Source organism: Silurus aristotelis (assembly GCF_946808225.1).
Source record: "Silurus aristotelis genome assembly, chromosome: 15".
Classification (NCBI taxonomy): domain Eukaryota; kingdom Metazoa; phylum Chordata; class Actinopteri; order Siluriformes; family Siluridae; genus Silurus; species Silurus aristotelis.
In genome coordinates this window covers 3,762,598-3,786,746 of record NC_139588.1, presented here as the reverse complement: position 1 = coordinate 3,786,746, position 24,149 = coordinate 3,762,598, and the positions used below count along the sequence as shown (strand labels likewise).

Here is a 24,149-nt window from a genome sequence, read left to right as displayed (position 1 = left end):
TAGGAGAGTAGAGGTTCGGGTTGGTACTTTAAATGTTGGTACTATGACTGGTAAAGGGAGAGAGGTAGCTGATATGATGGAGAGGAGAAAGGTAGATATGTTGTGTGTTCAGGAGACCAAGTGGAAAGGGAGTAAGGCCAGGAACATTGGAGGTGGGTTTAAACTGTTTTATCATGGTGTGGATGGAAAGAGAAATGGTGTAGGGGTGATTCTGAAGGAAGAGTACAGTAAGAGTGTAGTGGAGGTGAAGAGAGTTTCTGATAGGGTGATGATCGTGAAGGTGGAGGTTGAAGGGATGATGATAAATGTCATCAGTGCCTATGCTCCACAAGTTGGCTGTGAGATGGAGGAGAAAGAAAGATTCTGGAGTGAATTAGATGAAGTGGTAGATGGTGTACCTAGGAAAGAACGATTGGTGATTGGGGCAGACTTTAATGGGCATGTAGGTGAAGGGAACAGAGGTGATGAGGAGGTGATGGGTAGGTATGGTTTTAAGGAGAGGAATGTGGAAGGGCAGATGGTGGTAGATTTTGCTAAAAGGATGGAAATGGCAGTGGTGAACACGTATTTTAAGAAGAAGGAGGATCATAGGGTGACGTATAAGAGTGGAGGAAGGTGCACACAGGTGGATTATGTTCTGTGTAGGAGATGCAACCTGAAGGAGATTGGAGACTGTAAGGTGTTGGCGGGGGACAGTGTAGCTAGACAGCATCGGATGGTGGTCTGTAGGATGGTTTTGGAGGCGAAGAAGAAGAGGAGGAAAGTAAGGATTGAAAGAAGAATAAGATGGTGGAAACTGAAGGAGGAAGAGTGTAGTGTGAGGTTCAGGGAAGAGGTCAGACAGGGGCTTGGTGGTGGTGAAGAGGTGCCGGATGATTGGGCAACTACTGCAGGAGTGATGAGGGAGGCAGCTAGAAAAGTACTTGGTGTGACATCTGGAAATAGAAAGCAAGACAAGGAGACGTGGTGGTGGAATGAGGAAGTGCAGGAGAGCATTAGGGGAAAGAGGTTGGCAAAACAGAAGTGGGATCGACAGAGTGATGAGAAAAGTAGGCAGGAGTACAAGGAGATGCGGCAGCAGGTAAAAAGGGATGTGGCGAAAGCCAAGGAAAAGGCACATGAGGAGCTGTATAAGAGGTTGGACACTAAGGAAGGAGAAAAGGATTTATACCGATTGGCCAGGCAGAGGGACCGAGCTGGGAAGGATGTACTGCAAGTTAGAGCAATAAAGGATGGAGAGGGAAATGTGTTGACTAATGAGGAGAGTGTGTTGAGAAGATGGAGGGAGTATTTTGAGCAGCTGATGAATGAGGAAAATCAGAGAGAGAGAAGGTTGGAGGATGTGGAGTTGGTGAAGCAGGATGTAGATAGGATTAGTAAGGAGGAAGTGAGAGCAGCGATTAAGAGGATGAAGAATGGAAAGTCGGTTGGACCAGATGACATACCGGTAGAAGCGTGGAGATGTTTAGGAGAGATGGCAGTGGAGTTTTTAACCAGATTGTTTAACAGGATTCTGGAAGGGGAGAGGATGCCTGAGGAATGGAGAAGGAGTGTGCTGGTACCGATCTTTAAGCATAAGGGAGATGTGCAGACCTGCAGTAACTACAGGGGAATTAAGTTGATCAGTCACACCATGAAGTTATGGGAAAGAGTAGTGGAAGCCAGGCTGAGAGAAGAGGTGACCATCTGTGAGCAACAGTATGGTTTCATACCGAGGAAGAGCACAACAGATGCCTTATTTGCTTTGAGGATGTTGATGGAGAAGTATAGAGAAGGACAGAAGGAGCTGCATTGTGTATTTGTGGATTTAGAGAAAGCGTACGACAGGGTGCCGAGAGAGGAGTTGTGGTATTGTATGAGGAAGTCAGGTGTGTCAGAGAAGTATGTGAGGGTGGTGCAGGACATGTATGAGGACAGTGTGACGGCAGTGAAGTGTGCAGTAGGTACGACAGACTGGTTCAGGGTGAAGGTTGGACTGCATCAAGGATCGGCCCTGAGCCCTTTCCTGTTTGCAGTGGTGATGGACAGGTTGACGGACGAGGTCAGACAGGAGTCTCCCTGGACTATGATGTTTGCAGATGATATTGTGATTTGTGGTGAGAGTAGAGAGCAGGTTGAGAAGAGCCTGGAGAGGTGGAGATATGCGTTGGAGAGAAGGGGAATGAAAGTCAGTAGGAGTAAGACAGAGTACATGTGTGTGAATGAGAGGGAGGGCAGTGGAGTGATGCGGTTGCAGGGAGAAGAGGTGGAGAAGGTGGAGGAGTTCAGGTACCTGGGGTCAACAGTGCAAAGTAATGGAGAGTGTGTTAGAGAAGTAAAGAAAAGAGTGCAGGCAGGGTGGAGTGGGTGGAGAAGAGTGACAGGAGTGATTTGTGATAGTAGGGTATCTGCAAGAATAAAAGGGAAAGTTTATAGGACTGTGGTGAGACCTGCGATGTTGTATGGATTAGAGACAGTGGCATTGAGTAAAAGACAGGAAGTGGAGCTGGAGGTAGCAGAGCTGAAGATGTTAAGGTTTTCGTTGGGAGTGACGAGGATGGACAAGATTAGAAATGAGTTTATTAGAGGGACAGCACATGTAGGATGTTTTGGTGACAAGGTGAGGGAGGCGAGATTGAGATGGTTTGGACATGTGCAGAGAAGGGACATGAATTATATTGGTAGAAAAATGCTGAAGATGGAGCCACCAGGTAGGAGGAAAAGAGGAAGGCCAAGGAGGAGGTTCATGGATGTGGTGAGGGAAGACATGCAGGTAGTTGGTGTGAAAGAGGCAGATGTAGAGGACAGGGTGGTATGGAGACGGATGATCCGCTGTGGCGACCCCTAATGGGAGCAGCCGAAAGAAGAAGAAGAAGAAGAAGAAAAAGTTTTAAATAATAATTATAGAAACAAGATTTTCAGTTTTAAATGAGAATTAAAAAAAATATTATTATTATTAATTATGGAATCATGGTTTTAGTTTTAAATGAGATTTATAGAAACAAGGTCCTGAATTACCTTTCCTTGAAACTATAATGCAGGAGAATCGGTTCTTGCATCATCACCAAAAAAGAATAATGAACTCATGAAATGAATAAATTTTTAATAACAAGTGGAAAACATACAAAATATATGCAGCCAATCCTTACAATCTTTGTATTCTAAATCCATAAACACCTGTTTTACCTCTTCTCGTCAAGAGCCGCCCCTGGGGTAGGGGGTACTGTCAGGGAACCAACAGCCACGCCTCCCTCCTACACTCAGCACACTAGCACAGCCACGCCCTCCTACTAATCACCTTCACCTTTCTCCAATCTACTCTCCCCTTTATAAGGAGCCTAGTTTCACTCACTGTCTGATCTACGGTTCACACTGGCGATCATCCTTGGACTACCCGCATTGTGGATTCTACCGACTCGCTGGTTTATGCTGTTCCTCAAGCTCCTCTGCTTTGTGTATTCAATCTAATAAAGTGTCTAAAGATACTAAGGTTTCCAACTCTTGGTCCACGAGTGACACAGCTACTATAAACTTTAAACTATCAAAATTAATGATAGCTAAACTCAATACAGTATGTGTTTTTTGCAGTTTTAAAGTACACTTTTATAAATAAATACTCTGAATTTGAAAAACATCTAAGAAAAAAAATTATTTGATTAGTTGCAGCTCTACATTGAAGTGTAACCCTATTTTTCTTAACCCAAAAGGTTACAATTTTATATTTTGAAACGTAAGTCAGAAAACCTGGATTCCCGGCAGTTGAATGGTGAATTGGCCGGAAGTATTCTTCTACTTAAACCAGTCTCTTATTAAAATAAATAAATTGCCATAAAACATTGGAAACAAAGCACATTTTTAAAGGTTCCTACACACTCCCCCCACCAAGAAACCAGTATGTCCCCATGCTGGGTACTAAAATTACACACATTACTTAAACAGTAACCATTCGTTTAACGACTACAAGACAAAAGAGTAGGTCTGTTGGTACATAAGTCACACAAAGCATTAGGATTACACCACCATACATGTGAACTCTTGTAAACTCCAGGAACATTAAATGATTTTACAGGTGTTACATTAATACCACAATGTTGAGAACACACAGACTGTTGGTGTGGCACACCAAGCTTATCATAAGTAAACCTGGTATTAGGTTTTCTCTCCCTACTGGATCTACGTACTTCTGTGGGTACAATCTTTGGCAGAGATACATTATCATTTGCAATAGTAGTATGAAGTGTACTCTCATGACTTTCAGTCAATGGATCCTCAACAACCTCAGCATTACCACCTTCAACTATCTGAGCAGCCGAGATTTCACTTTGAGTAGGAAATACTGGTAAATCTGAAGCAGTGTGAGAAAAATTCGACTCTGAACCTTCTACACCACGTAGAGATGTTTCAGTTTGTGTGACCTCTGTCAACTGAGAAGGAATGTTATTCACATCCTCCACATAAAACCCAAACTCAGACTCAGAATCTGAAGAAGTCAACTCTCTTGGAATAACGTCAGCTACAACGGGAACATTTCCTGATTCTGCAGATTTCTGAGCAGTTTTAAACTTTTCCTTTGCTCTCCTACGTCTCAAAGCTCTTGGTGAAGCAGTGGGTCTGAGATCTACCTGAGGACTTAATCTGACCTCCTGTCCTAGCGGCAAAAGATGATTTCGGTGCATGATTTTAACTGGCCCATCCCCATCAATAGGCTTCAGGCGATACACTGGGATACCATGCAACTGACTATCCACTACATAAGGTACAGCACTCCACCTGTCTGCAAGCTTATGCTTTCCCTTTAGACCAAGATTTCGAATCAGAACCCTGTCTCCTACAGTCAAGTTATGGTAACGGACTTTCTGATCATATCTTGCCTTGTTACTCTGATTCATCTTCTCAGCAGTAGCATGAGCTAACTGATAAGCTGCTTGTAGCTCCTGTTTCATTCTGGACACGTACTTGGAATATGACGCAGGGGAAGTGTTATCACCAGAAACACCAAACCAAACATCAACAGGTAACCGAGCTTCCCTGCCAAACATCAGAAAATAAGGTGAGAAACCAGTAGCGTCATTAGGAGTACAGTTATATGCATGTACCAGATGTGCTATGTGCTGGCTCCATTTACTTTTCTGACTAGGCTCCAGTGTACCGAGCATATCTAACAGGGTCCTGTTAAACCTCTCAGGCTGAGGATCACCTTGTGGATGATAAGGTGAAGTTCTAGACTTTTTCACACCCAACATATTCAACATGTCATGCACTAACTGGCTCTCAAAATCCCTACCCTGGTCTGAATGTATTCGAGTGGGAAGACCGTAGTGTATAAAGTATTTCTCCCATAAAGTCTTTGCTACAGTAGGAGCTTTTTGATCTCTAGTAGGGAAAGCTTGAGCATAACGTGTGTAGTGATCAGTGACTACTAACACATTACACACATTTCGGGAGTCCGCCTCAATAGAAAGAAAATCAATGCACACGAGGTCCATAGGACCAGAACTCTGCATGTGAGATAAAGGGGCAGCTCTCTGTGGCAGAGTTTTTCTCTTAATGCAGCGTTCACAGGTCTTACAGTACATCTCAACATCACGCTTCATATTTGGCCAATAGAATCGGTCACGAATTAAGCTGTAAGACTTCTCAAAGCCTAAATGTCCAGTCTCGTCATGCAAAGATGTTAAAACCCTACTGTGAAACTGATTTGGCAGCACAAGCTGTCGTTTTACCCTATGATCACTGTGACGAACAGTTCGGTACAAGATCCCTTTTTCCACTGATAACTTTTCCCATTTTCGTTTCAGCAGCTTCATCTTAGGGTTGGTACTCTGAATACTACTGGCAGGCTTTTTGTAATGAATGGCTTGCCACACTTCTCCTAGTAGTACATCATCTCTCTGGGAAGTCTGAAGGTCACTCAGGCTAAGAGCAGGTGACTGGTCTACCGTTAATGCAGTAGCATGACAGTAAGCTTTCGGAACAGCAGACACATGAGCTCCTGCCTGTCGCACAGCACATGTATAAGGAACATTTCCTTCCTTCAGACACAGCCTGACAAAGGGCTCTCACACCAGCCATAAGTATTTCCTGCCAATCATCCTCCGGACTTGGGCAAGTATGAGGTCTCCTGGATAATGTATCTGCATCAATGTTCTTTCGGCCAGGTCTGTATTTCAAGTTGAAATTGTAGGTGGTTAAGGCAGACAACCAGCGGTGACCAGTCACATCAAGCTTTGCGGACTTCATGATGTATGTTAAGGGGTTGTTATCGGTTCTAACCTCAAACTGAACACCATAAAGATACTCATGCAGTCTATCCACGACTGCCCACTTCAGAGCTAGAAATTCCAGTTTGTGGGCTGTATAGTTCCTCTTCGAAGGGGAAAGGCTGCGGCTGATAAAAGCAACTGGGCGTAATCCTTCCTCATGTTCCTGATACAGAACTCCCCCAAGGCCATCTATGCTCGCATCCACATGGAGAACATAAGACTTATTTGCATCCGCAAAAGCTAATACCGGGGCTTGAGTCAGACACTTTTTGAGCGTTTGGAATGTTGTATCACACTGAGCAGTCCAACGAGTCCCAAATAGTTCAGAAGATTTGTGACAGGGTTTGGTACTGCTCACAGGGAGATTATTTCTTTTCTTCTTTGAATTACCTGAAGAGGATGATAGAGGATAGCCCTGCAGTAATTCATTGAGAGGTCTGCACAACTTTGAGAAGTCCTTCACAAAGCGCCTGTAATATCCACAAAACCCTAGAAATGATCTGAGTTCGGTCACTGTTTGTGGCTGAGGCCAAGATACAACAGCCTCAATCTTGGAAGGGTCAGTAGATATTCCATCCTGTGACACAATATGTCCTACATAGTTCACAGAGGTTCTGCCAAATTGACACTTATCTAAGGAAGATCTTTAGTCCCTCTTCTCTCAACCTGTCCAAGACTTTTAACAGCCGCTCTTCATGCTCTTCGATTGTTCTCCCAAAAATGATTAAATCATCCAGGTACACTAAAACTTCAAGGAAATTCATATCTCCTACTGTCCGTTCCATGACCCGTTGAAAAGTGGCTGGTGCCCCACAGATGCCCTGCGGCATGCGCTCAAATTGATAGAAACCAACAGGACAGATGAAGGCAGTCTTTTCCTTATCAGAGGCGCTCATTGGTATCTGGTAGTATCCACTCCTCAAGTCGAGAACAGTGAACCATTTGCTCCCAGAAAGACTATGCAGAGCATCCTCAATACGGGGGACAGTGTACTGGTCCGGTGTGGTCCGTTGGTTTAGCGTCCGATAGTCCACGCACATTCTGACCTTTCCTGACTTTTTGCGCACCACTACTATAGGCGAAGCAAAGGGGCTGCGAGACTCAGTTATAATGCCAGCACTCTGCAATTCTTGTACGTGGAGCCGCACATCTTCAAAGTCTGCTGGTGCAAGGCGGCGTGATCTTTCTCTAAAAGGGCGTGAATCATTCAACCTTATCTCATGGGTGGTACTTTTTGAACATCCAACATCCCACTCATGTAGGGAAAACACTTCTCGTCTCTGCATCATTTTCTCACACAAGGTCCGTTTTGCTTCTTCAGGCATTGGAGAATCGCCAAAATCAAAGGATGCAGGTGACAAGGTAGGTTGCTCTGGTGTTGATGTAGAGGCAAGATGTAGAACTAAGGACACTGGAAAAACATGAGCAAGGGGAGTTCCTCGCTTCACACATACATCTTTTGTAGAAACATTCTTAACTGTCACTGTGACGCGCCGGGTGGATACAACGGATGCAGAATGAAGTTCAGGCCTCACCTCTAGATCATCAGAACTGGTGTCATTAACAGCTGCTCTGTCTATAAGCACTAGAGACTCAGTCATCTGCCCAGGAAACTTAACTAACCCAGGAAGTTGCAAAACTTCATCTGGCTTCAGGACCACAGGGTTATGCTTCACAAACCAGACTGTTCCATGCTTATCTGGATCCTCTTGTGATGCGTTCATTTGCTGAATAGACTCATAGGCTTCTCTAATTACTGGATGTACGGTCAGCACATTCAAGAACTTCTCACCAGCTTGCTTGCGACATGACTCGAACAGGTTTTTCACTAGGCTAGTGTTGGTTCCGACCAAAATGGCTACGCCATCTCGCTTCACAGGATCAGGGCATACAATGACAAGTGTGTCTACCACTTGACGCACTCCAGCAACACTTTCTGTGAATTCAAGTCTGAGGGGCAAGTATCCATCATACGGGTATTTATTAGAGCTTAGACCCCAGATCTCAAGATTTTTCACTGGCTGAATTTCTAGGTGTTTCAGGTAAGTATCATAAAAACTGCGGTAAAGAAGAGTAACCTGAGAACCGCTGTCAAGAAGAGCTTTTGTGTAGATCCCTTCTATCTGAACAGGAACTTCAGAGACAGGCCCTACTAAACCATTTGGCAGTTTTGGCTTACCAACATCAAGCATAACTGAACCATGAGCGGAACTTGTGTTCTCAGGAGCCCGGTACCGTTCCTTCACTGAGCCCCTGACCAGTTTCCCTGCAAGCGCTGCATTTTGATCAGTTTTTGGTTCACCTTTCTGAGGTCTTCAGGTGCCTTAAATTCTCGCTTTGTATGTCCATCTTCACCGCATTTGTAGCAAAAGACTGTGGGCACAGGTGGCTTAGGGGTCTTTGGGTTTTGCAAGTTGTCTCGGTTCACTCTGTCAGGTAGGTGCGGGGGCACTTTCTGAGAAACACAATCAGAAACCGAAGCCACGGTAGCCACATTCAATAGTTGACTAACCTGAGTAAATAACTCTTTAACCTCTTTTCTCAAGTCTTGCAATTCAGATGGCACAGGCGAAGAAATGACAGTAGCAACAGAAGCTTTAACATCCGCTCGAGCAGCTACCCAGTGTTCCTCCTCCCTCACCTCTTTCATCAACTGCGAAAAAGAAGGGGGATCTCGCAGTGTGTGAGTCATCCTTATTCGTAAGGCAACCATGTCATTGGTAAAAGCTCCCTTAATCAGCTGCTCCATTCTAGCTTTATTTATGCCAGCTGCGTCAATTCCACCCTTAAAGAAAGCTCTGTGAAGAAGTTTATCTAGCCTGTACAGGAAATCAGACAATTTTACTTCACTTTCTTGGTAGGTATGACGAAACTTAGCCATCAGATCAGGTCCACTCTCAGTGGTGCCATATGCATTGTCAAGGACAGATAGATATTCGCTGGCAGTAGCGGATGGGTTACTCACTTTCAAGAATCTGACAATATCAGCAGGAGGGCCCCGCAAACTCTCAACAATGCGTTGTCTCTTTGCAGCCTCCGTACACTGCCATTCACTTATCATCTGGGCAGCTTGTTCCATCCAAACTTCATATTCTTCTTCACCTAGAGGGACAGGTCTTGAGCCAGAGAACAGTCTCAGTTTTCTATAACCCGGCCCATCACTAGACACCTGATTACAACGGTCCACTAATTTCCCAATAGCATCAACTAGACCTACACTAATGTCAGCTTTAGGAGGCGTACTTCCCATAACTATGGCCTTGACTTCCTCCATAGATTTTCCCTCCTCTTGTAAAAGAGTCATTAACTTAAGCTAAAAAGCATCACCCTCAGATGGAGCACCAGGGGCTAACAAACTGGCAACTACATGGACAGGCCAAGGCCCAGCCTCGTTCTCAACACCTATTTCAGGAGGTGCAGTATCAGGGTCTAGATCAGTACTGGTTTCTACTAAAACAAACAGCGTCCTGCCAGTGACATCACCACGCCGACCACATATTTTAGTACGACCAAAAACTTTCACAGTGTCTAACACTTTACCAACTGTCTCATTGCTAACATCCAAAGGTACATTACTCACTACAATGGCGCGCGCGAGATTAACACTTTCCTCCCGGCTCCACACAACAACCTGTGAGAGATCCATGCCTTAGCAGTTAGAGCTAGACTGCAAGTACAGTAAAGGATGCACAAAAATGAAAAGATTGCTTTTCACACAAAACAACAATGTTAAGGGAGAATAAATAAAAATAAAAAAAAACCCCTGGTAAACAGGAAAGAAAATTATCCCAGCGGTGCCTCCAAATGTAACCCTATTTTTCTTAACCCAAAAGGTTACAATTTTATATTTTGAAATGTAAGTCAGAAAACCTGGATTTCCGGCAGTTAAATGGTGAATTGGCCGGAAGTATTCTTCTACTTAAACCAGTCTCTTATTAAAATAAATAAATTGCCATAAAACATTGGAAACAAAGCACATTTTTAAAGGTTCCTACAGAAGTATACAGAGTCACACCAGACCAGGGAGCAAACATTCAGTCTGTAAACATGTGAGTATATTAATGTTTATTGTGATTTTATTTTTTTTGGCAAATTACTGTAAATATTTTGGATTCATGTTTTTTATACCCGCTCTTATTCAAAAATAATTACAAGTTAAAACTTTGATGTATGTATGTTTGTATCAACAATCTTGAAAAATTCATATTGCAAAAGTTTTCTTGAGATGTTGTAGTTTTTGATCCAGAATAGACATGATGGTGGTTAATAATCCACAATTTTTTGTCGTTTGGCATGTTAACTTAATAATATTAATGAAATCAGCAAATGGTCAGTGTTTACCTAAAGAAAGTGACTGAAAACTAATTGTATTTCTTTTTGTCTTCCTCACCCTCCTACAGTAATATATTAACAAAACAGGAAATGATGATGGACAAACTGCGAATCTTCTGCAAGACCCTTCAGAGTATAAAATCAACTGATTAGTCTGAGACCTGGATTCACAATTTTTCCACCTCAAGATTTGAGTTCTCTTCAGGACATGGAGGAAGAGCTGCATAGTGATTCTGACCTCCAGAAACAGTCGGTATTGTTGGAATACCATCACATTTCCTAAAACTGTGGTGACAAGCTTAATTGTTTTCGGGACAGGTTCAAAATCAAAGATGGTTTATTTTTATAATCTCCGTGCTCAGGGCCGCAGCCTTACGTTCCCAGGCACGCACACACACACACACCCCTTTCGTTTCTCCTTAAATGCTCCCTCTGATCATTGCAAGAGAGAGAGAGAAGACACATTAGTCCTAATCCCTTTCAGGTGTGTCATTCCCCGTCTACCTGCTCCCGGCCCCACCCTCCATTCACAAACCAGTGCTCGGCCACGCCCACCACTGCCACACATGGGAATGCTGACATCCACTATCCAAAAATTTCTTACTTTCTTTCCTTCTTTCAAACACTTGAACTGACACAGAACAAAGTATAAACACAACTGGAATACAAAACACAGTGACAGTCTACTAAAAAACCCTATTATTAGTACACATTCCTCAGCACCTGATCAAAAAGCTGAGCCTACTGGGCCTGAACACCTCCCTCTGCAACTGGATCCTGGACTTCCTGACTGGAAGACCTCAGTCAGTCCGGATCGGAAACAGCATCTCCAGCACCACCAACACTGAGCACTGGGGCCCCCCAGGGCTGTGTGCTCAGTCCACTGCTGTTCACTCTGCTGACTCACGGCTGTGCACCAATGCACAGCTCGAATCACCTCAAGTTTGCCGATGACACGACCGTGGTGGGTCTCATCAGCAAGAACGACAAGTCAGCATACAGAGAGGAGGTGCAACGGTTAACAGCCTGGTGTGGAGCCAACAACCTGTCTCTAAACGTCGACAAAACTAAAGAGATGGTTGTTGACTTCAGGAGAACACAGAGTGACCATTCTCCACTGATCATCGCTGGATCCTCAGTGGAGATCATCAAGAGCACCAAATTCCTTGGTGTTCATCTGGCGGACAAGCTCACCTGGTCACTTAACACCAGCTCCATCACCAAGAAAGCCCAGCAGCGTCTCTACTTTCTGAGAAGGCTGAGGAAAGCTCATCTCCCCCCCCCCCCCCCCCCCCCCATCCTGACCATGTTCTACAGAGGGACCATCGAGAGCATCTTGAGCAGCTGCATCACTGCCTGGTTTGGGAACTGCACAGTCTCGGATCGCAAGACCCTACAGAGGATAGTGAGGACAGCTGAGAAGATCATCGGAATCTCTCTCCCCTCTATCATGGACATTTACACTACACGCTGCATCCGCAAAGCACACAGCATTGTGGATGACCACACACACCCGTCACACACACTTTTTACACTCCTACCATCAGGAAAACAGTTCCGAAGCATTCGGGCCGCCACATCCAGACTGTGCAACAGTTTTTTTTTTTTTTTTTCCCAGCAAGCCATCAGGCTCCTCAACAAAGAACTGAACTGAACTCTCTCTCACACACACACACACACACACACACACACACACACACACACACACACACTTACACACAACTGTGTGACTGATCTGCACAAACCGGACTCAACACACATCATACACTTCGCTCACCCAGGTTTCAATACCAATCACACTTTTCACTATCGCAAAATGTTTACATGCCGTCTGTTGCTGATTCCGGGACTTGTTATTTTGCACAATATTCTGTCCAAATCCTTTGGTCACTGTTAACTTTATTTTTGATTGCTGCTACTGCTGAATTGCACAAATTCTGTTTAAATTTTTCTGTTTACACTGCACCTTATTCTGTTACGACAGGTTTTACTGTCGGAGCTATTTTTATTTTTATATTTTGTGTATTGTGCACTGTCCTGTGTTGTCTTGCACTGTTTGCACCAGCTGCACACATGCACTTTATGTGGCGAGGATCTTAGTTTTCGGCCCTGTGTTTTTCTGTTCTGTACTGTTTGTTTTATGTAGCACCTGGGTTCAGGAGGAACGTTGTTTCATTTCACTGTGTACTGCATCAGCTATATATGGTTGAAATGACAATAAAAGCTATTTGACTTGGCTTGAGATGTTTTAGCAGCTGTCTTATGAAGTGCTGATCAAAGAGAATCATATTTTTATATCCATAAAAAAACCTTACATTTTTTTAACTTTACATTTTTTGAAATACCAAAAATACCATCCAACTCCTTTGACCCTGATTCCCAAATCAAAAACAGTACATGAATTATTTAAAATAAAATTGTTCTAAACCGAGAAAACAATCCAAAACAGTTCTTTTAAAAATTCCTTTGCATAATCACATAAAAAAAGTGATTTTGTTTATTAGAATTACAAAAGTAAAAAAGTGAATTGTATATATATTTGTATTTATTAATCCACAACTTCTCTCAATCTAAACAGAAATAATTTAAACTGATGGTCTGAACATCGTATTGTTGAACTCTCAACACAAACACCAAATTGTGCTTTATAAGAGATGATGATGATATCCGTGAAAGAGAATCGGCGGCGGGTCCACAAGGAGTTTCAGCCTCCGTCTTCACCATGGTAACAGTGATAAGACTCATGGTAGCTACTGTAGGATTTACTGCTACACTGTAAAAAATTTCTGTAAATTTACATAGAAATTTAACAGCAAATTGCTGTTTTCATGAAATATCTGTAGATTGTCGTTTTTGCAGTGCATTGTGGGAAGACTTGTTCACTTCAGGTTAGTGGTCGAGCAACAACAGTATTTCACTTTTATTTTAACGGTATTTTATCATTTTTTTTATTTGTGCGACGTGGATTATCACCACGAGGTCGTTTGCACCTTAATCTGTGTTTGTCATATCTTTAAAAACTAAATATTACATGTGAATTTTAAATGTTTTAATCAGAGAAAGCAATAGTTAGTAAAAGTCTGCCAATCTTTTTACTTATAGGCAAGATTTGTTTATCCAACCGGTACATTTAAAATGTTAGAAGGACAAATGGTTACTAAATCACAATATTTTCTATTTTGTGCAAATTCACCTGATTTGTATTATCGCAAAATATATCCGTTGAATGTGTGTTGCAATGTATTTCTAAAAATAGTCATGAAAATATGTAGGTAACGGATCAATCAAAATAGAACGTCGTCATAACTGATTCCGAAAGTGTGTGAAGGCTCCACTCAGAAAACAATGTTTTTGAAATTCAAAGCTCTGGAGCGCAACTATTCCGGTGTGCGACATCTCCCCCACCCACCCCCCATACTGCCTTGCTGTTATATCAACATTTACCTCTTATGTGTCCAGAAAACATAGACACAAGACAATCAATCACGACACCTGAAGCCAGCTACTCGCAGATTCAGGAGGATAATTTTCAGTCTGATACACAGACTGATGAAGGTAAGAAATGTGAGGAACCAGATGTAAGTCCTGAAAATGTTGACGAGACACTGTTTTTAAGGAATCTTGCTCTGTTCTATTTGAAACTGCAAACAAAACTATTGCTTCCAACCTCAGTAATTCAGACAATCATTCAAGATATTCAGTCACTCTATGAAATCAACCTCTCATATGCTTTTCAAACTTTAGGAAAAGTTCATTTCCCTTGATCTTCCAGAGGCAATGATAAAAATGGTTCTTGATGATCTTAAAGCTGAAGATCTTTGTCATGTAACAGCTGTACCCTAAGATCAGATCAGCGAAGAAAATCATTTTTCAAGAACAGTTTTCATTATGTTGAGCCGGTTCCTATTCATCTAGAACAGAATTAAGCAGGAAAAGAGTGTTTCACGCAGTATGTACCGGTTAAACAAACAATTGAATCTCTGCTTGGTTGCAAGTCTGTAAGGGAACAGTACAGAGATGTGCATAGTCATGTCCCATTGAAGGACATTTTAAAAGATCTGTGGGATGGTGAAAATGTAACTGCAAACATGCATAAAATAGATAAATCTGTCTTAGGATTGATCTTGTATCAAGACTCTTTTGAAGTAGTGAACCCTTTTCAGGTCTGGCAAGAAAAAACATAAGATACTTGCTATGAATATTAGGTATGGCCAGAGGGGGCCATTTCTTCTCTACAACAACAGTTTCAGGATACTGACTGGAACATGTTTGCCTCACAGGCCATACTGGACTCTCACACAGACATGGACATTTACACATGATCTGTTTTGGACCATATTAACACATGCATTGACAATGTCACTACTGTCAAACACGTGAAATGCTTTTCTAATCAGAAACTGTGGATGAACTCTGAAGTCCCTCTCCTGTTGAAATCAAGAGATGCTGCCTTTAAATCTGGCAGTGCAGAGGACTACAACAGAGCCAGGGCCAACCTGAAAAGAGGCATCAGGAAAGCAAAACTCACATTCAAACTCCACATAGAAGAGCACTTCCACAACTCTGACCCCAGACTCATGTGGAAAGGCATCCAGTCCATCACAGACTACAAACGCACAGCTCAACCAACCAGCAATGCCTTCCAACCGGACGAACTCAATCACTTTTTTGCTCGTTTTGACCAATGTACAGCCCACTTTCACTCTCAACAACCGACGTCTATTCAGTGTTTAGCAGAGTAGATGCACGAAAGGCAGCTGGCCCGGATGGCATACCAGGACGTGTTCTCAGAGCATGCGCTGGACAACTGGCACAGGTTCTTACTTACATTTTCAACCTGTCATTGGCCAAGCCACAGTACCTACATGCCTGAAGACCACTACCATTATACCAGTGCCTAAGCACTCAGCTGCTGAATGCCTGAATGACTTTCGCCCAGTTGCACTCACCCCTATCGCTATGAAGTGCTTTGAGAAACTGATCCTGAATCACCTCACTGCGGGCCTACCACCTACACTGGACCCACAGCAGTTTGCCTATCGCCTGAACAGGTCAACAGAGGATGCAGTTTCCACAGCTCTTCATTCAGCCCTCACCCACATGGATAAAAGCAACACATACATCAGAATGCTGTTTATTGACTTTAGCTCTGCGTTCAATACAGTCCTCCCCTCTGTACTGATCACTAAGCTCAGTGAACTGGGTATCTGCACCTCCACTTGCAGATGGATTATGGACTTTCTCACCAACAGACCTCAATCTGTCAGGTTTTGAAACCAGGTATCCTCTACCCTCATTCTGAACACTGGCATCCCGCAGGGCTGTGTTCAGAGCCCACTGCTCTACTCCCTGTTCACCCACGATTGTGCTCCTCTGTATAACTCTGAAGTCTCAAGAAATCTCATCTGTCCACGGGGATTTTAACAAGCTTCTACCGCTGCATCATTGAGAGCATCCTGACCAACTCCATCATTATATGGTACGGAGGCTCTACTGTGATTGAACGTAAAGCACTGCAAAGGGTGGTCAAAACCGCCCAACACATCACTGGCACCCAACTACCTGCCATTGAACACCTTCACCACAGCAGATGTCTGCGCAGAGCTCACAACATTATCAAGGACTCTTCACATCCCAGTCACAATCTGTTTAACCTCCTTCCATCACGAAGGAGATACAGGAACTTGCGCACCAGAACCAGCAGGTTCAGGGACCGCTTTTTTCCATCCACCATCACACTACTGAACTCTACACTACACCGCTAAATCACTACAAAACAAAACTGTATATAACCTCTGTACAATACATGTACATATTACATACTTCTCTATTACTCATTACATCTGCACTATTTTTATCTATATATCTTTATCATTTCTGTACATTCTGCCCAACATTTTCATTAATTTGTGTATATAACCTGTATGTATATATAATTTACATATATTTACATATATATAGTAGACTGTTTATTCGACTTGCTAACTTCTAATTACTCTTCAATGCCATAGCCTTAAGAACCATTCCTGTACTTCTTAATGATGTCCACACATCTTTGCACTTTTACTGCCTTTTATTTATTCACTGTATATATATATATATATATATATATATATATATATATATATATATATATATATATATATATATATATATATATATATATATATATATTAGTAGACTGGTTATTTAGCTGCTAATTCTTCAATGCCATAATCTTAACCTTTACTTCTGCACATTACTCTTTAATGCCATAGCCTCAGAACCATTCCTGTACTTTAAATTGATGTCCTCACATCTCTGCACTGTTACTGCCTTTATATTTATTCACTTTACATATGTTTACATATTATCACTATCACTTGCTGTAAATATGCCATATATTTATTTGCACTTTTGGTAGATGCCAAACTGCATTTTGTTGCTGTGTACCTGTACAATACAATGACAAAGATCTATCTATCTATCTATCTATCTATCTATCTATCTATCTATCTATCTATCTATCTATCTATCTATCTATCTATCTATCTATCTATCTATCTATCTATCTATCTATCTATCTATCTATCTATCTATCTATCGCTCGCATATCTAAACATAGTCTAATAATGTTGTCCGACTTTGGAACAATCACCACCGTGTTGACCCATGGAGTGGTGCCAGTGACTAGAATTTTACATTCTACTGCTTCTCTTAAGTGGAATGGAATTCAGCATATTGGTTGGGCTACTGGAGTCACAGCATCATCAATGTTTAAGCTTATCTGCTTGGTGTTAAACTGTCCAGAACTGGGAACTAATTGTAGCTATGGTTCTAGCTCCGAGCTTAGTAGCGTTCTCTCTGCCCAATAGTGGCTTTCCTTTTTCTTGGATTACAATGAATTATGTTGCTTTTCAGGTGGGATCTTGTCACCGCTGCCAATTGAACGATCCCATCAAGACTATTGCACCAGTCTTGCATTCAATTAAGGTCAAACTTACAATGTTTTTGCATACTGATGAGACTAACAAGCTAGTTTCAAGCTTTTGTGCAGTTTTAGCAGCATTTGACTAATGCTAATTCTGTGCCATGCAGGTGAAAGAAGCTTGGAAGGTCCTTGGTTTGGATTTATTTGGACCGCTGCCAGAAACAGCACGCAGCAACAAATATGTCCTTACCATGAGCGACCTGTACCCAGTTGGGTGATTGCAGAACCCATGCAATCAAAGACAGCGGCTGAGGAGTCTGCAATAATAACCACAAAGTTGTACTTGTTCGGCACGGTTAGGAAAATCATCACAGACCGATGGAAGGAGTTTGTTAACAAGGTAGTTTTGTAAAGGTTAATTTTTTTTTACACTATTCTAATCTCAACATGTGCTGTCTACATTTACTCCAGTCTTGCAAATGTAACTGATTCCTCTGCAGCTCAATGAAAGCATTTTCAGTACACTGAACATAAATTATGCTTCTCCAGTGCTTCCCATCCTCAGACCAATGAGCAAGGAACTCTCTGGATATTTGTCCTGTAAGTTTTATTGTTGTTTTTCAGTTGTTCATTAACTTTATAAATGCATTGATGTGAACAGGATGAAAGGACAAATCAAAACATCCTGAGCGTTCCCTCAGGAAGTATGTGAATGACCACCACAATGACTGGGACCTCCACCTTCCTGCTGTGGTGTATGGAATCAACACTGCAAAGCAGCTTGTGTCTTAACATGCTAACTTATTATATCGACAGTTAATTGTCAATGTAAAACAATTGGTGAATTTATTAAATATATTATGTCAAAGGTGTTTTTCCCTTTGAATACAAACTAAATAGTTAATGGTATGCTTTCTTTGTAATCAGTACTCCACTAGACACAGTCCTTACTTCCTCCTCTTCCATCGACACCCACGTCTGCCAGAGGTCATGAATGCCTGTCCCATGGGAGATGATTTTGAAGTTGCTGATCCAGATGATGACATTGACACCAGAGTCAATGAGATGAAATGTCTTAATGAAACGGTTTGTATTTGAAAATGAAAGGTACATGAAGTAGTGACTTGCTATCTGAATTAGACCTCGGCTGATCTTAATATGTTTTAGCAACATAGAGAGAGCACAGAGCATGCAGCAAATGTCATTCCAAAATCACAAGCGCAAGTTTGTGCCAGTATGTTCAGTTCAGGCTGGTGATGATGATCTGCTCTCTGGGGACCCCGAGAAAAGAAAGACAGGAGAAACATTGACAAGTCAGCACTATGGACCATATTCTGTGGCCAGCATCGCTTCCAAAGGTGAGCACTATTGTGAAAGGATCAGCTTGCAAGAGGGTCAATGTGTCAAGACTGAGGACATACTACAGATTAAAAAGGAAGTGTTTAATAAACTGTATGTGTTGGGTACAGTTGGGAGCCTGGGTTTAAACCAGTTCATGGATTCTAATGTGTGTATGTGTAATGTGTTAGTCGGCTACACAAAAAAACTAATTCCCGTATAATGCATATTGTTACACAAATCAGCTTTCACAAGGATGTCATCATTCTGCAATTCATTTCAGATCAGAAATGCTCTTCTCAAGATTTAGGAAGAAGCTGCACAAAGAAATGTATTTTATACTATTATATCTTCTTTAAAAATAGATATTTTGATGCATACATTTCAGAACTTACAATGTTCTTTCCATAAGGGTAAAAATGTTCACATTGCAGACTTATATTTTGTTCCCACCTTGAAAGATTTTTTTTTGCTCTCCTGTACTAATGAACTGAGAGAGAGAGCTCTATTGGGAACATGCACAGAGTTCATATAGGAGCCTCGTTCTCAGGCCTTCGTGTTCATATAGGAGCCTCGTTCCTAGGCTACAGAACTGGTCCTTTAATCACACATTACTTGTATTTATTTTGTGTTTCTTCTGAATATCAGACACATTGCAGACTTCATTGACCCAGGCACCTGGACAGAGAAAACGGGAAAAGACATTGAGGTTAGTTTTAAATAAAGAAATTGTGTAAAGCTTTAAGTCTATAGCAGGTGTCTCCAATCGAGCACCCCTACTGCAGACTTCAGTTCCAACCAGCTCCAACACACCTGTCTGTAATTATCAAACACTGAACACCATTAGCTGCTTCAGCTGTGCTTGATTGGGGTTGGAGCTAAAATCTACTGGACAGTATCTCACCAGGAGCAGGGTTCGAGACCCATGGTATATATGGATGCAGCTTTAAACAAGCTAACAGTTGCGTTTAAAACTAACTGTGGATGCACTTTTCTTTTCCCAGTGTTTTCCTCGAATATAATTTACAGCAATAATCTACAATTGCTAATGGACAGATTCCCAGGCGTGAAGCAGTGATGGATGAAGTAATCCATTGTGTTTTATTAGTAGCTCACAGAAAGGACATGATGAAAACTTGCCACAGTTCACTTGGATGGGAAAGAATGTAAATTGCGAGTATGTGTTCCTTTGCTACAGCTGTGCCTTAACCCAATTAATTCACAAACCTAAAAAACAAGTGCAGAAACAAGGGTGGATGGGCTGTGGTACAGTCTATATAAAAGCTGTGTACATAATCAGACTTCAACTCCACAGAAACACTTTGCTTCCACAACTGATAAAGGACTCTTCAAAATGCCCCGTGGCTCTGGAAACACTTAATTCCACTACGTAGATCTGGACTCATCAAGAAAGAAGCTTGAACAGGAAGCATTGTTGAAATCACACACTTGACTTGGCTCACAGTTGTAGCACAAACACTGGTTTGGTGGAGAGACACAGACCTGACTAGCTGAGGTCAAAATGTCAGATGATAAACACAGTGAACACAAATAATAGAATGAGAATTAGTTGACAGTGTGATACAGACAGACGGACTGAGTCAAACTCTGCACACAATCTCATCTAGCAAATCAATGACAAAACTGAATAAAAAATTCAATTCAATACAATTTAGCTTTATATGTATAGCGTTTTGAACACCAGAGATTGTCCCAAAGCAGCTTTACACAGATAAAGTATCAGGTATAAGAATGTCTAAGTGTAGTGCCTGTAAGTTTGTACCTTATAAGTCTATCCCTAAAGAGTGAGCCAGTGGTGATTTGTGAGGAAGAAATCTTGAGAGAAACCAGACTCATCTGGGAACCCATACACATCTGGGTTGCACCGAATGTCCACTCATTATTTGATGTGATTGGCACCTAAATGCAGAACTGTTCATGTAAACTGCGGTCCAAAGCCACTATAGCAGACTGTTGATATTAATCATCAGTGTTGGGGAAAGTTACTTTTAAAAGTAATGCATTACAATATTGAGTTACTCCCCAAAAAATTAACTAATTGTGTTACTTAGTTCCTTTTTATATTAGGGCAAAAGACATGTCTTAAACATTTAAAATGCTTAATAACTTCTTAGAGAACTGTGGTATCTGAAATTCAACTTTAATTCTGTACGGTTGGAATGTTGGCCAAATGTTTCCATTTAGGATTATGTTTGTGTTAGCAGGATCTAAAGGGGTGTACGTGCAGTTTCTGAAATCTGTACAAGCTGACGTATGCAATAAGACTATGCTTACATGTCCATATAAGGAGATGTTCTTTACGTTTAACATTCTGGGAGAAATGAGCTCACTTACATCTGGAATACATTAAGATGTAGACAGAAACACGTCTCCTATATAAGATGAGGATAGGACGGAGAGCGGGATTCAATTCGATTGGCTTTTAATCGTCTCCGGGCAATCCTGGGTGCTCGTCTTAAGATGCTGAATTTCTTTGTAATAAACCTTTTTTTAATATACAAGAAAGACTGTGTCTGCAGAGATTTTTTCCTTCATCATCTACACTTCATCACCACCAAATAAACAACAGAACAATAAGTTGATCGACTAACTTTTGACCACAAGGCTGAACTTTCCAGTCGCACTTCTGTACACTGCTTTACAATCTGCCTTCGCTGTCAGGAATGTAACTATCGTTCATGTATATAAGTTTAAGGGTGTGGGCTGCACACCGGTGATGTGGAGGGAGAACATACCTTTCGCCGTCATCTCATAAAACTTCGTGCAATTCCGTAAATATGACCTTGTCCTCGTCTACATCATTCTCTGCTTGATCATCAGCTTGAAACATTCTGAACGCTTTTACAAAGTCATCCTCAGTGACCGTGGCAGATTATCTTCCCACAAAGAGCAAATGAGCTGTGAATTTGCTCTCTATCTCCGCTGTGATACATCGTACGTGTGTCTCCCATGAAATCGTCTGCAGGCGATTGCAGCTTTTTGGCGATACAGAGTAACAGGATCAATCCAGTGTACAGTAATGCCAAAAGTTCTGTCTCCATTTCCATATATGCCTTGTCCATATAGTTTGTAAATGTTTTGCGATCGGGCAGCACATCCCTGGCTTTTTTTTCCTGTCACGGAGATTTTGCTGATGAAATGTGGGCGCCTCCACAGTGGACAGCAGCTGCATCTCCTCACCAATAAAAGCAGCAACCAATTTGTTGAGTTCAGTTGAACTAGTTGTTTTACCTGGTGGTGAACTGAAATCAAGCCTTTGTTGTTTATCTTGAGGCGCGGTGCAGGTTTCATTCGGCTCTCTCTCTTACACATCTGTAGTGCTGTGCTTTGCATGCAGATGTTTTTTTTTATTGAAAGTGTTATTTTTTGCAGTTCACAAGAGCTTTTTACCAACACAATCTACACTTAACCATTATTCCCTTTACCTTTTCCTTCACTATTTCAAAATAATGAGAATACTTCCTTCGCAGTAATGTAATGCTCTGGCCTGCCATCTCCGCTTCTGACCAGCTTCTGTTCCCACGGCTCGCACGTATGAGTGCGCGATTCTACGTGACTATGTTCATTTTAATTCAGTATTTTATTTTTTTTTAAAGCAAAATAATTGAATGGAATCAGTTTTCCTCCAACCTGTCACATCACCAGAATAAATAAATACATAAATGTGATGATGTATGATATACTTAATTGTGTATTTTACACTCTAGATGTTAATGTGTATTAAAGATAAATAGTAATGTTAAATGTGTATGAAACTTCTTGCTAAATGTGTACATATCAGTAGTGTGTTGTCATTTCTTCTTGACACGCCTCAATGAAGTAACAGCATTGAACTCCAAGGGAACTGCTTCTGCTGACTTCATCATCTTTATCATTTTCAAACAATCCAATGTGCTTAAAGGAAATACTTCACAGATACAGATTCGGTCATTAAAAGCAGAAGATCCTCATCAGACTCTTCCATGTGACTCCTGAACCTGCGGCTTCCAAAGGTCTACACATGAGCTTGGTGAGAAAGTCAGGAGTGAAATTCACAGGTTTCAACATGATGCTCTCTGCTGTTGCTCTCCTGTGTGCTTTCATGAGTGTCGACTGGAGTTTCAGTACTGATAGTGTGACGGTTGTGATCCTAAATATACCTGTTAAATCAACCACCTTTCACAGAACAGTACACAAATACCAGAACTCTTACAAAACACAGCATCACTCTTATAAAACAGCATAGTACTTACTATTCAGATATACCATGGGTCAAAGTTAACGATAAACATTAAAGTCCGAGCTAAACAGAAAAGTGTAAATGTTTTTTGTGATAATTGTAATAAAAATGTTATTGTAAATGAAGGCATTAATATTCTAAAGTAAGGGCTAGTTTTTGTTTTCAAGTCCTAGATCTTTATACACACTGATTTGCTGGTCTTTATACAGATCTATGCCTCCTCTAACACTATGATCTTTTCCTTGCAGATTGTGGCAGATGATTGTTCTGTTATATTGAATCCCAGAAGAAATGAGCAGCTGTAAGACTTGGGGGGGAAAATATCCGGTCAGCTACTGACAGCAGAACCTTTACTCGCAACCAAAGCTTGTTGCAATACAGTTATAGTGCTAGAGCTTAGAAATGGAATCTGGACTGAAGATCCAGTGAGATATTAGCTTTACATCTCTAATTATTGGGTACAAAAAAAGTTGCTGTCAAACTAGATGAAATTTACATAGCAGCTCTGGTTTCAAAACATTGACCTTTGTTGAAATTTTTTTATAAATATTTACCCCTTATAATTTGACTGATAATAAAAATAATTAATGATTGCAGTTAAACAGAGGTCAGAGCAAAAAAAAAAAAATATATATATATATATTTCAGCTATACCAGGGGTCAGAGAAATACAAAAAGAGGAAAATAAACATTTCAGTTATACTACATGACAGAGCAGAATAATTAGTTATAATACATAACAGCAGAGTGAGTGGGGCAGGACGGGGCAAAACCCGACACTGGTCACGATCCTCGACACCGGGTGTGCGTTGTTTTAGCGCCGACTGCGAGATGTGATCGTACTCTGAGAAACGAGCGTTTCGTCACATGACAGGTATTTACCCTTTTCCGAGGGGCCGGGGCCGGGGCCAGTGACATCACGTGGCATCATCACATGACCTGGCGTGTGACTCCCATCGCCATGACGAGTGTTTAGCCCGTGTTGCCGGAGTTTTGTCGTTTTGCGTTTTGTCGTTTTGCGTCACGCAACGTCAATATGGCACTCCGCATGAGATTTTCCAGGATGTGCCGAGCGTTTTGAGGTGTC

At 41.6% G+C, this 24,149-nt stretch overlaps 1 protein-coding gene across 1 annotated transcript in view; it reads left to right on the top strand.

Annotated features, from left to right (window-relative positions):
* The window catches only part of LOC310738441 (uncharacterized protein), a gene marked incomplete at its 5' end in the record, with an annotated part of 500,089 nt that overhangs the window by 158,192 nt on the left and 317,748 nt on the right, over positions 1–24,149 (top strand). The window lies entirely within an intron of this gene.